This window comes from Canis lupus, chromosome 21 (genome assembly GCF_048164855.1).
Source record: "Canis lupus baileyi chromosome 21, mCanLup2.hap1, whole genome shotgun sequence".
Lineage (NCBI taxonomy): Eukaryota > Metazoa > Chordata > Mammalia > Carnivora > Canidae > Canis > Canis lupus.
The window spans coordinates 38,908,849-38,921,815 of record NC_132858.1 but is presented as its reverse complement, the minus strand read 5'-3'; the positions used below and the strand labels follow the sequence as shown (position 1 = coordinate 38,921,815).

The 12,967-nt window shown below is 39.2% G+C and overlaps 1 long non-coding RNA gene across 1 annotated transcript; it reads right to left on the bottom strand.

Annotated features, from left to right (window-relative positions):
- Window positions 1-2,664: 2,664 nt before the first annotated feature.
- LOC140613516 (uncharacterized) lies at window positions 2,665-5,134 on the bottom strand. The gene is made up of 3 exons (XR_012014513.1): window positions 4,991-5,134; window positions 4,605-4,707; window positions 2,665-3,140 (listed from the first exon to the last, which is right to left on the bottom strand). It is a non-coding gene; the product is annotated as an uncharacterized lncRNA (long non-coding RNA).
- Window positions 5,135-12,967: the final 7,833 nt, after the last annotated feature.

Here is a 12,967-nt window from a genome sequence, read left to right as displayed (position 1 = left end):
GTCCCATGTGGGCTCCCTGTGTGGAGCCTGCTTCTCCCTTGGCCTGTGTCTCTGCCTCTCTCTCTCTCTCTCTGTGTCTCTCATGAATAAACAAATAAAATCTTAAAAAAAAAAAAAAAGCCCTTTGGTAATCCAACCGTGCAATGTTTATTGAGCACCTACTATGCGCCAGGCACCATGATAGGCACTGGTTAGGGGGAGGGAAACAAAATGGACATGGTCTCTGCTGTGACAGGGTTTATTCTCTAATTTAGACAATAAAATAAGAAGCACCAAATTAATACAAAACTCCAAACTGGTAGCAGATATGAAAGGGAAGGGTCAGTGGGCTTCTAAAGCCACTGGAGGCTTTCCTGAGGAAGAGACCTTTCACTGAGCAATTAGGAACACATGGGAATTAACTGTATGAAAGGTCAGGGAAAGGACATTCCTGGCAAAGGACACATCCCGAAGCTCTGGGTTATGAAAGAATTTGGTTCCTTTAAGAAATGGAGAGAAAGCCAAGATGAGCAAGAGCAAAAAGCCTTGAGAGGACGCCGAGGAAGAATGCAGGGGCAGATCCTGTAGAGCCTCAGCAGCAACTGAAGGTTACTCTAAATGCACTCGGAAGCCCCACAAGAGGGGAATGATGCAATTTATATTTTTAAAATGATTATTCAGAAGGTCAGACATGTGGAGGATAGATTAAGTGAAGGAAATAATCATGCCTCTTTCCACATAAATTCTCCATTCACAAAAATGACAACTTCCAATTTACACATATTAATGTAGCATGTTTAGAGTCATTTCTTTTAAATGATTATAAAAGCCTAACATCCCACACATTTTTTGTTTACTCGGCAACTCCCTCCCAAGGAAACACACTATTGCTAAATGAATGAAAATTGAAATCTTTTTTATTCGGGCATTATAAATTCTAACTCACATTAAGATGAAGACAAATTACTGTCTCCATGCAGAGGAGGAAGCAAAAATAAATGCCTTTTTATGTAATGTTGCATTTAGAATTTATCTCTATTTTATAATCAAGGGAAACTATGCACTTCCCTGAGGATGCTGGGATAGAAGCAGAGCTGGAATTAGACATTCGCTATTCTTGACTATTTCTCTCTGATTTTGTTGCCCAGTACTATTTCTTTCTGTGGAGCATCGTAGGAGTAGGCAGTCAGTCCTCTTCAACAACATTCTCATCAAATTTCAGTGTAGACTTCTAGCAAAAACAAATAGATGCAACTGGGTAATATAATACTTGGGAAAGTGTGCTCTTCCCTTTCTGCCCTGAGAACAGGGTCGTCAGCATAGTGAGTTCATGGTATCCATCAGGAAAGGGGGCTGGGGAAAAAAAAAAAGGAAAAGGGGCTGGAAACGTGTAAACCTTAAAGAAGGAATGCAAAGGCAAAATAGTTTCTGGCATTCAAAGTAGGATCATGCAGAAATCCAGACTATTTTCCAAATACCTATTTCCTCCCCTCTCCCCAACTAAGCCCGAAGGCCCATTCTCACGGCTTTGTTAGTTTGGTTTATTAGTTGCCTGTTTTGTTAAGTGAGGTTGATATGAAAGTGGGTGCTATACAGAAGTAGGATATCACATTAGGGGAAGTAAAGGAGAGCTTACTCTTTCTTAGTCCCAGAGAATTGTGGAAAGGAGAGAGAAAGAGACCAAGAGAAAAAAGAGAAGCAGTCAAACATGTATTCCTACTCCTCCTTTCAGTGAATTGCATTAAATCCATGATTCTCCAACTTTAACGTTCCTCAGATCACCTAGAAGACTTGTTAAAAGATGGTCGTGGGGCTCCACTCCCAGAGTTTCTGATTCAGTGGGTCTGTGGTGGGGCTGGAGAATTTGCATTTTTCACAAGTTCCTAGGTGATACTGATGCTGCTGGTCCAGAGGCTGCACTTGGAGAACCAGTGTTGAATAAATGAAAGTAATACCAATGACGTAGGAGTTTGTCCTTGATTTTCATGTAGCGCCCTAGAAAGAGATCATCTCTGTGGCTGACCCTTGCTGAAACCTGGTGCGCAGCCAAACCTTTCCAATTCACCCCACATCAGGGACACATAAACCACATCCTCTTCCCATTATAACAGGGCATCTCTCTAAGGTGAGAAACAGGATGGGTGGGGGGACCCCAGAGATTAACCATTTTTTCCTAGAAAGGCATACCCAAAGGGTTGCCCAAAGGGCTAAATTTCCAAATCAAGCTGTTCTTAGATCACACTGGACACATGGTCAGGTTTCTTTCTCCTTTATTTCCCTTTCTGATTAACACCATGTCAGGCTTCATAAGGCCATCTGCTTCTGCCTTTCCTTTTCTCACTGGCTAAAATGTGGGCCCGATCGGGATGCTGGTGAGACATTTTCTGCAGTGTGAATGATAAAGGTAACATCTTCAGGAATGGCAAAGCCACGAATTAGGAGCCTCAGTCCCAGGCACTTGGAAGCCACCTTGTTGACTCTGGATTTTCCTTGTTTAACTCATTATGTTGGGCCCGCTTGAGACAAGTCTATCCTGCAGCCCAACCAATATAATTAGAAGACGAGCTAGGAGCTGGGTGAGAATACACACATTCATTGCAGCACAGTGTTTAAATTGTGCAAACACATTCCATTCTTCCACAGTGATCATCAGTGTCCCACCCAGGGCTTCTGTTAAATTAGTCCTTTTTTAATTTTTATTTTTTGTAAAGATTTTATTTATTTATTCATGAGAGACCCAGAGAGAGAGAGGCAGAGACACAGGCAGAGGGAGAAGCAGGCTCCATGCAGGGAGCCCGATGGGGGACTTGATCCTGGGACTCCAGGATCACGCCCTGGGCCAAAGGCAGGTCCTAAACTGCTGAGCCACCCAGGGATCCCCAATTAGTCCTTTTAAAAAAATTTTTTTTAATTTATTTATTTGACAGAGAGAAAGAGGGAGTGCGTGCATGCGCACAAGCAGGGGGAGCAGCAGAGGGAGAGGGAGAAGCTGGTTCCCTGCCCAGCAAGGGAGGGAGCCCAAAAAATGGCTGGATCCCAGGACTCTGAGATCATGACCCGAGCTGAGGGCAGCTGTTTAACCGACTGAGCCACCCAGGAGCCCCAGTTAGATAGACTAGTCCTTCGATACTTCACTCTTCTCATTTCCACTTCCATCTCTCCTTTAAAAAAAAAAAAAATTTATTTATTCATTTGAGAGAGAGAAAGCACAAGCGAGGGGAGGGGCAGAATGAGAGGGAGAAGCAGGGACCCCGACGCGGGCTCAACCCCAGGACTCTGGGCCCATGACCCGAGCTGAAGGCAGATGCTCAATGGACTGAGCCCCCCGGGTGCCCGTTTCCTTCTCCTTCTTGACGTTTCTTTGTCTACCATCCTTGCATTTATTCAGGCCTAGCAATCTATGTAATTTCACTTCATGCTTTTTTAGTATTTCTTCTATAGCTGCTTTAAGGTCCTTACAAATGTCTCAGGCATTTTTAATATCTCATAAGAACTTTTGAGTATCTGAGTAAGCAAATAACTACCCAAAAGAATACACTTGTTTGAAATGGTCATTATCAACTTTTCACTTCTTAGTGAATTTATAGGCATAATTTACGAATTAACAAATATTTTCATTTAGAGGATAATATGAAAATTATATCCAGCAGAATCTTAGCACAGCATACCTAAGAAAGAATATATACATATATTTATGATTTACTTATATGTACATATTTATTTATATTTATTCACATATATTCCCCCTGAACTTTAATTTATATATGTACACATAGATACCTTCAATTGAATAAAAAATCCTATAAAATATATACTCAAATCCCTATTCATTTAGTAATCAAATAGTTTAATCAATTTTGTCTCTTTGTAAACTCAAAAGGCATTCACATAATGTTTAATGTTCTTAAATTTGGGGGTTTTGCCCCCCAAATAATGTATTATTTATTTAAAAAACCGACAAAAAACAAAAAAAGACCTCCCGGGATTGGCACTCAGACTGTAGGACACATATCACTGCTAAGGTCCTATTCAGTCCTGATTGTACATCAATTTTGAAATATTTTTGGTGTCTAAGGAAGTCACAACTTTTCAGAATCAATTGCTCAAAGCAGCCAGTAAGTACTCTTTGAATTCCTTTCTGAATTGTCATGTTACTGACCTGGTTTGGCCAAGATTAAACAATTTGAAGTGCCAATATACATCACAGTTCATCTTCCTCCCCGCCAACTAATATAATACTATTTTGTACCTCCCTCCATTCAAAGCACCAGTAGTCAGGCAGTCCACTTTCCAAAAATAACAAACAAACAAAAAAACAGAAAACACAGCTTTAAAAAGTAAAGTAAGTACTCAGAGCATCATCAATACAAAATTATAAGCACATGTTAAATTTTATTTAAAATATTTTAGAGTGCCTTCAAATGTACCTTCCTTAGAAGGGAACAAGTATATATATATAGTCTATTAAGCTCTAATGCTTCAGGAAACCACAAAACAATCATTTTATCACCTGAGCCAGCTACTGATCATAGAGATGAGATTAGAAGCCATGACCAGGAGACTGAAACAATGAACATTTGCGGCCGGTTACAGGAAAAAAGCAAACCCAGAGACATATTCATTACCTGGAAACCAATGCGTAAGACAGAACTGGTAGTCAGATGTCAGGAGAGCCATCATGAGTTATGCAGCACACATACACTCAGGAGTTCAAAGCAAGTCTTGAATCTCATAGAAAACAAAGGCCAAAGCAAGGCACAGAGTTAAAAATCAAGAATTCAGAATCATATATTTAGCACATCATACTTTCCTGTCCATTGGTCACTTGAGTAGTTCTAGTTGCAACAAGAAGTGTGTGGTTGTTGCAGGTAAATCAGTCCCACCCATTCCTTCCATCATAGTGGCCTCCCAGAGACTGGGGACTAAACATGCTGTTCGTCTTCACTACTATTCATCAGTTGGGGCTGCAGGAGAAAAACCAGACTGGTTACAGCCTAAATAAAGAACTTACATTTTCTCTTTGTGTCTGAGTTGTAGTGTGAGTTAAATTTCCACCCTGCTACATTAGCTATTGGCTGGACTTCAAGCAGAATCAAAGGGCAAAGAGAGTCTGAAATTAGACATGGGAATGTCTAGCTGGCCAGAGAAGTACAAAAAGATAAAATTAAATGAAACACACACACACACACACACACATCCCTTTTTTCTTTTTTTTTATAGCTTTATTGACATAACATTCACATACTGTATAATTTACCCATTTAAAGTATATAATTCAATGGCATTTAGTATGTTCACAGACTTGTACAGCCATTACCACAATCAATTTTAGAACACTTTCATGACCCAAAGAGAACCCCCACATCCCACCCTGTGCCATTGCTCTAGGCAACCACTAACCTACTGTCAGTATGTTTGCCTATTTGGAAATCTCATATAAATAGAGTCACAAAAATGTGCTCCTTTATGACTGGTTTCTTTCACTTAGCATGTTTTCAATATTCATTCATGTTGTATCATGTATCAGTACTTCATTCCTTTTAGTTGTTGAATAATATTACATTTGATGAATTTACCACATTTTATTTATCCATTCATTGGCTAATGGACATTTAGGTAGTTTTTATTCTTCGGTTGTTATGAATAATGCTGCATAAATATTCATCTACAAGTTCTTGTGTAGACAAATGTTTTTATTTCTCTTGGGTACACCTACAGGTAGACTTGCTGAATCATATGGTTACTCTGTGTTTAACTATTTGAAGACCCATCGGCCACTATTTCCAAAGTGGCTGCACCATTTCCCATTTCCATCAGCAGTGCATGAGGGTTACAATTTCTCCACATTCTTGCCAGTTAGTTGTTATTATCTGCCTTTGTCATCATAACATCCCACCCTCTATTTAAAAATCTCAAACAGATCTTCTGGACCTTTCGATCTGGCAACTGAACCAATTCCTTGGGTAGCAAAGCCCACCTACAAAGGACAAAAATCTGTGGTGCCTGGGTGGCTCAGTCTGTTAAGTGTCTGACTCTTAATCAGCACGCAGGTCTTGATCTCAGGGTTGTGAGTTCAAACCCCATGTTGGGCTCCATGTTGGGCTCCACACTGGGCATGGAGGCGACTTAAAAAAAAAAAAAGGAAAAATTCTGAGAAAGCAGAAAGAAAAAGTCATGGGGGATCTGGGGCACCCAGTCTCTTCTGACTATACACACAAAAGAGGCCTGGATTGAGATTGCTTCTACCTGAATTTGTTTGAGGCATGGCTAGGGCATGATATGTGGGTGAGAGAAGATGACCAAGGGTTGAAACTTCACTTGAAAATTCACTGGAGAGGGGAATATGGAGCCAATGCTAAATTCAGACTATTATCTTCTCTCTATTCCTATTTGATATTTTTCCACCAGAGAACATACTAAAAACCTTGGGGATCCCCTCTACCTTTAAAGTTCTATGATTCCGTGACTTTCTTCCTGTAAGTACAATTTAAATTGATCATGGAATGTATCTTTTTTATAAATAGAAGGCTTTATCTTAATGAGATTCAGTTTAAGTGTTTTTAATGGTTTTAAAAGTATTTTTACTTTTTGTTCACCTGAAACTAATATAATATTGTATGTCAACTCCACTTCGATTAAAGCAAAATTTTACTCTTAATGTTTTCTGTAGCTTGCTGAAATACTGTAATTCTATCCATAGCAATTAGTGTTTCCTGGAAGTCACTAAATGTTCCCTAAAAGTCTACCTAAGAAAAAAGGTGAATCTAATTAAAAGGGAGAAAATACATTTATTCATTGGAAAGTACACTGATTACTATTTAGCCAGTTAGAGAATTGTGTTCTTTCGCCCTTGAGAATTGTGCCATGGAGTAAATTAATTTCTTTGAATTGCAATATAATTACCCCATCTGAAAATTTAGGGAAAAAAATGAAAGAGAAGGATGGAGGATTCCAAATAAATAGGGCCACTGCCAAGCAAAATACCAACCAACCAAATTAGAAGATATTACACATGCTCTTCCTTATTTAACATGGAAGGAAATTGCAATTATTATTTGGTTAATAAGGCACTTCCTGGGCCCTAAAGTTACTGGTTCTTCACTGCAACGTACATTTGTTGTGCAACTGCTGTGAGCCGGAAACCTTGTTAACTGCCAAAATAAATAAGAGAGTCTCTGCTGGCGAAAAGCAACAGAAGGCTTGGCCTCTACCAGGCAAATGCACATTATCCAGCTGTAATCCATTCCACAGCTAGATAGAAAAGAAGTAGAGTGGAAATGGTGAAAAGGAGTGATTTACAGTTACCTGAACTGGGGTAGGAAGGGGAAGAGGAGAAGGATGGTAAAGGAATAAGGGGGTAGGGAACAGGACCAGTGAACATGGCTTCATAAGGAATGGGAAAGATTTCACCAAGCAGCGAGACACGAAGACATTTGGGAAAACATTCTAGTGGGAAAGCAAATATTTTGGAGATTTATAAGACTTAACCATAAGAAAACGTCAATAGTCAACCATTTGTGGCCTATAAAAATAGCACATTCACATAGTTCCAACTCATACAAAACAAAATAATCCCCCTGGATGTGGAGGGTGAATGTTTTTTAGGACTTGTAGGAGAATTAGAGAAGAAGTTGGGGTCAGAGTAGGAAGAGCCTTGAATTGCCTTCTAAGGTTTCAACTTTATCCCATAGGTGATGGAGTAATCAATTCAAAAAAGAACTTTTGACAAATAATCAATAGATTTATTTTTAAGGTTTAAAGAATTTCAGGCTTCAGTGAAAGCTATATATCATTTTCAATACCATAAAGAAAAAATTTTAATGATAATATCCATTGCTATTAAGGACTCGGGGAAATAGGATGTTCCCATACACTGCTGTGTGTAGAAACTTTCTGGAAGGCAATTGGAATACCCTTTGACTAAAGTCCTGCTTCTAGGACTTTATCCCAAGGAGAGTCATGGATATTTAAAAAACAAAACAAAACAAAAAACTTTAACCACCAAGATATTCTTAACGTCCAACAATTACAAGTTCGTTAAACCAATCAGGAATCGCCCTTACAAATGAACACTATGCAGCTACTTTAAATATTTAGATGAATATTTAATAATGTGGAAGTGCCCATGAAGTTTTAGTATAGAAAAAAGCAGGTTATAAAACAGTACATGTGTCAGGCAGGGCTCTGAAGAACTAGGTCAGCTGACCAGGTTTGAGTTTCAGGGCCACCATTTATAGTTCCGCAGGCCCTGAGCAAGTAACCTAATTTCTCTGTAACTCAGTTTCAGCGCCTGCAAAATGGGGGTAACACCAGTACATGCATGAGAAGTTGTAAAAATTAAATGAACACACACAAAGCATACCTTATACATAAATATCCTTTGAAATTTGCCAGGCATATCTAATCCAAAGAGTTAGTTATTGTTAATATCATTAGAACTTCTTGACAGTAAATTAAGTCCACTTTTAAGCTAATTTAAGAAGTAAAGGTGGAAAGACAAACCACTGGGCAAGAACCCCACCCGAACAAAGCACTCTGAAAAGCTGGTCATTATGGCAGCTGCCAAGCACTGACCTCGTGATCTGCAGTGCCCAGTCCTTGGATGCTGGACACTGCCCCCTGCCACAGAACAGCTGTCCCTCCTGCCACTGGAAACCGGATGCAGCTGCCATTGCTGCTGTGCCCTGGCCAGGACAGATTCTGCGTCATCCCTGCTGTTTGAGTCACCAGCTCTTGAATCAAAGTCTAGAGAGGATGCATCTGCTTGGCTGCACCAAGTCCCGAGTTCCCAGATGGAAGAGAGGTCAAGAAAAGGAGCAGTGAGCACTTGTATCATATAGGGAAGACAGATCCTACTTTAAAAGACAAGGGATTCAACACACTCAGCGAATGCATACATAGGGCAACTAAAGAAAGAATCAAAGATCCTTCTGTGGTTTTAAAAATATAAATAAAATCTGAACTTTTTTTGTATGCAAAGAAATAAAGGACTATAAGGATGTCTCTAAGTGTTGATGATTAATTGTGAATGGACCATTATGGCTGATTTGAATTTTTTATCTTCTGTCTCTATAACTTTCTAAATCTATGACATAGAAAAGATCTTTTTTTCTTTTAAAGCAAGACTAGGCAATATTAGATTTCCATTTTGAAAGAGAATTAAGTATTCCTTAGATACGGCCATGGCCTGGGAAGCGAAAGACTATGTTCAAATGGCCATTGTTAGCCTATAGTAGGCCTTTCCTACTCAAGGTGTGGTGAACAGACCAATATCAGCTTGACTCAGGAAGCAGACCAGAAATGCAGAATCTTAGGCCACATTCCCGATCTACTTAAAGAAGAGGATGAATCAAGAGCTACTTTAGAAATACAAGCAAGAAGGGCTGACAACTGACAATGTGGAAAGAGTTACAAACAATTCAAGCCTTAGAAACGTTTCTAAACTTGGAAGAAGGCAAAGCTATTAACAGAAATTGGTTACTGGAACAGGGGCCAGTTTTATTTTATTTTATTTTAAAGATTTTATTTATTTATTTATTTATTTATTTATTTATTTATTTATTTATTTAAGAGACAGAGAAAATGAGTGATGGGGAGGGAAAGAGAGAGAATAAACAGACTACCTGCTGAGCAGGAAGCCCAATACGGGCCTGATCCCAGGATCCAGAGATCATGACAGGAGCAGAAGTTGATATTTAATCAACTGAGCCACCCAGGTGCCCCTAGGAGCCAGTTTTAAAGGAAAAAAAGAGGGACGTCTGGGTGTCCAGGGATTGAGTCCCACACTGGGCTCCCTGCGTGGAGCCTGCTTCTCCCTCTGCCTGAGTCTCTGCCTCACTCTCTGTGTCTCTCATGAATAAGTAAATAAAATCTTTTAAAAAAAATAAAGGAAAAAAGATAAATGTGGTTTTAGATATGTAAGATTTGAGACCTTGCAAGGTGGCTAGTTGGATATGTCCAGCCTGGGACACGCAGATTTGAGAGCCAATAAGAAATATCAAGATTGAGTTTACAAATTAAGAGTCATCTAAGAAAAGGAGATAACAAAAGCCACAACAGTGGTTAAGAATACGCAAAGTAAGAAAAGAAATCCAAGCAAGATCCTCTGGTGATACTTATATTTTGGAAACAGCAAGAAAGAGAAGTCAGAAAAAGGGTCGCCAAAACTAAAATCATCAAGAGATAGTGTCAAAGAAAGCAAAGGACAGACATTTCATTATTATTCAATTATTTTATCCTTTCAGGACAAACTAGGAGTGATTTATACAAATAAAACAGGATAGTGATGATTAATGAAGATCTTAATTCTTCAGATGTAAAATGGCCGAGATATTAGGAGAAGGGTAAAAAAGGAAAACACTGATACCTTGGATGTCTCATCATCAGAAAAGATCCAAAGTTTTCTGGCTTTTGAAAAAGTTTTGATGAAAATTTACAATTTTCACAGTGTCGCAAATCAAATAAGACCATGACTTATCTTTGTTTTATGCATTCATTTATTCATTCAGCAAACATTTACTGAACACTTACTATGAGCCAGGCCTTGAGGATACAGCTGTTAACAAAACAAACAAAACTCTTTGCCCTCGTGGTGTCTACATTCTGGAAAAGAGACAGATAATAAACAGAAGAAATAAATAAGCATATTGTATGCTAGATGATGATAAGCATTATGGAATGCAGGGATGTAGGAATGGGGTGGGAGCTGGAATTTTCGAAGTGGAAAAGGAGAAGACTCCACTGAAAAGATGAATAAACCTAAAAAAAAAAAAAAAAGATGAATAAATCTGAAGGAGGTGAGGAAGCCACTCCTATAGGTATCTGAGGGAAGCGCATTCCAGGGCAAAGCTGAACTGAAACCTGTGTGGTCCAGGAGGCCAGTGTGGCTGGACAGAGGGCGTGAGGGGGTGGGTAGGAAAAGGGGACTGGGTAGTAAAGGCCATCAGAGGTTTTTGAGCATATGAATGATATTCTCTGACTTGGATTTTTTTTTTTAAGATTTTATTTATTTATTCATGAGAGAGACAGAGAGAGAGAGGCAGAGACACAGGCAGAAGGAGAAGCAGGCTCCCTGCAGGGAGCCCGATGGGGGACTCAATCCCAGGTCTCCAGGATCAGGCCCTGGGCCAAAGGCAGTGCTAAACCACTGAGCCACCCGGGCTGCCCTCTGACTTGGATTTTTTTTTTATTTATTATTATTATTTTTTATTGGTGTTCAATTTACCAACATACAGAATAACCCCCAGTGCCCGTCACCCATTCACTCCCACCCCCCGCCCTCCTCCCCTTCTACCACCCCTAGTTCGTTTCCCAGAGTTAGCAGTCTTTACGTTCTGTCTCCCTTTCTGATATTTCCCACACATTTCTTCTCCCTTCCCTTATATTCCCTTTCACTATTATTTATATTCCCCACATGAATGAGAATATATAATGTTTGTCCTTCTCTGACTGACTTACTTCACTCAGCTGACTTGGATTTTAACAGAGTCATCCTGGCTGCTGTTTTAAGAACACACAGAAGTAGGAAAACCAGATGGGTGGCTATTATAAATACTCAGGCAAGAATAATGGTGCCTTGGACCAAATACCTTTGACAGTTTTGTCTCTTTTCAGATAATCTACCTTTTTATCCTTCTAGTGTATCATACTACAGTGGGTGGGAGGAGGAAGGAGAGACTATGTACGTAGCGGAGAAAGGAGTACAAATCTCTCAACTCTTCTAGGTATATAAATCTATGTATTTTCACATTTATCTTTAGCCACCCAGAACAAAATGTATCAGCAATTTAAATACTTAAATTGTATGTAAATATTTAATATGTTTAAATAGTATGTTTGAATCTTCCACATTATTACAACTTCAAGGAAATGTTTTAAAAAACACTAAAGACCATTATCATCACTCTGTCAATAAATTTATATTTAGGTCAAGGTAACAATAAAAGAACCTGATAATTTATTTTAAAGACATGAGCAATATTTTTGAAACATAGAGTCACTGAATAATGACTAGTTCTGACAGGGGTAATTTTAAACCTTCCACTCTTTCAATGCTATAATTACAACGAAAAATGAAAGTGAGATCAGAGTACACACACAGAGCTGGGTCACACTGGGACATGTAATTTGCTTTTTCTATGGATGTGAGACCAAAGGCTCCATTTATTTGCTAAAGATTTAAAAGGATAAACTGATTATTTCTTGTTTTAAAATACAAAGGCAACTAAGTCAAGTTAAATATTGATTGAGAGAAAGAGTTGTCAACACTGTATTAATATCAACCTAGATCTGTAGTGGCTTATTGTTTACAAAGCACTTTCACTGCTATTATCTCGTTTGAGCCTCACAATAGACCCATTAATATCATTGTTCTTAATTTATAGACTCAGAGAGCTTCAGGGACTTACCCAAAGGCACTCAACTATCTAGCGAGTGCTGGAGCTGGGAAGAGAGCCCTAACTTCTAGACTATAGCTCTAGTCTGTAGTCAACTTCTAGTTGACATAGTCAACTTCTAGACTATGTCAACCTGTGTCCTTTTCCAGATCCAGAATTGGGGATCGTTTTACTCATGCAGGAATAACTCAGGTCAGCAAGACCAAAGGTAGAGAGAGAGCAGTACCTATGGAAAGTTACCGTGGTGGAAATAAGGGGCAAATTATGGTAAATTCTCATAACCTCATTTAATGCTAGAAAAACCAAGGATCAGAGGTTTGTTAAGTCAAACACTGGCTGTTCCATTACTCATGGGCCCGTGTCATTTGTGCTAACCCTGGTCCTTTGCACTATTTCTATTCCCCTATGGCTTGCTTGATCTCCGGGCCTGCTCTTTAACACCTCCACCAGAGGGCAGACAGGGCAGGAAGGAGAGCATTGGTAGCTGGTTTGCTCAAGAAGTTGGAAGAAAACTTAGGACATTATCTTAATTTAGATCTTTAGGGTCTTTCTACATTTCCTTATTCGTGCAAAAATTGCCACCATTCTCCCAC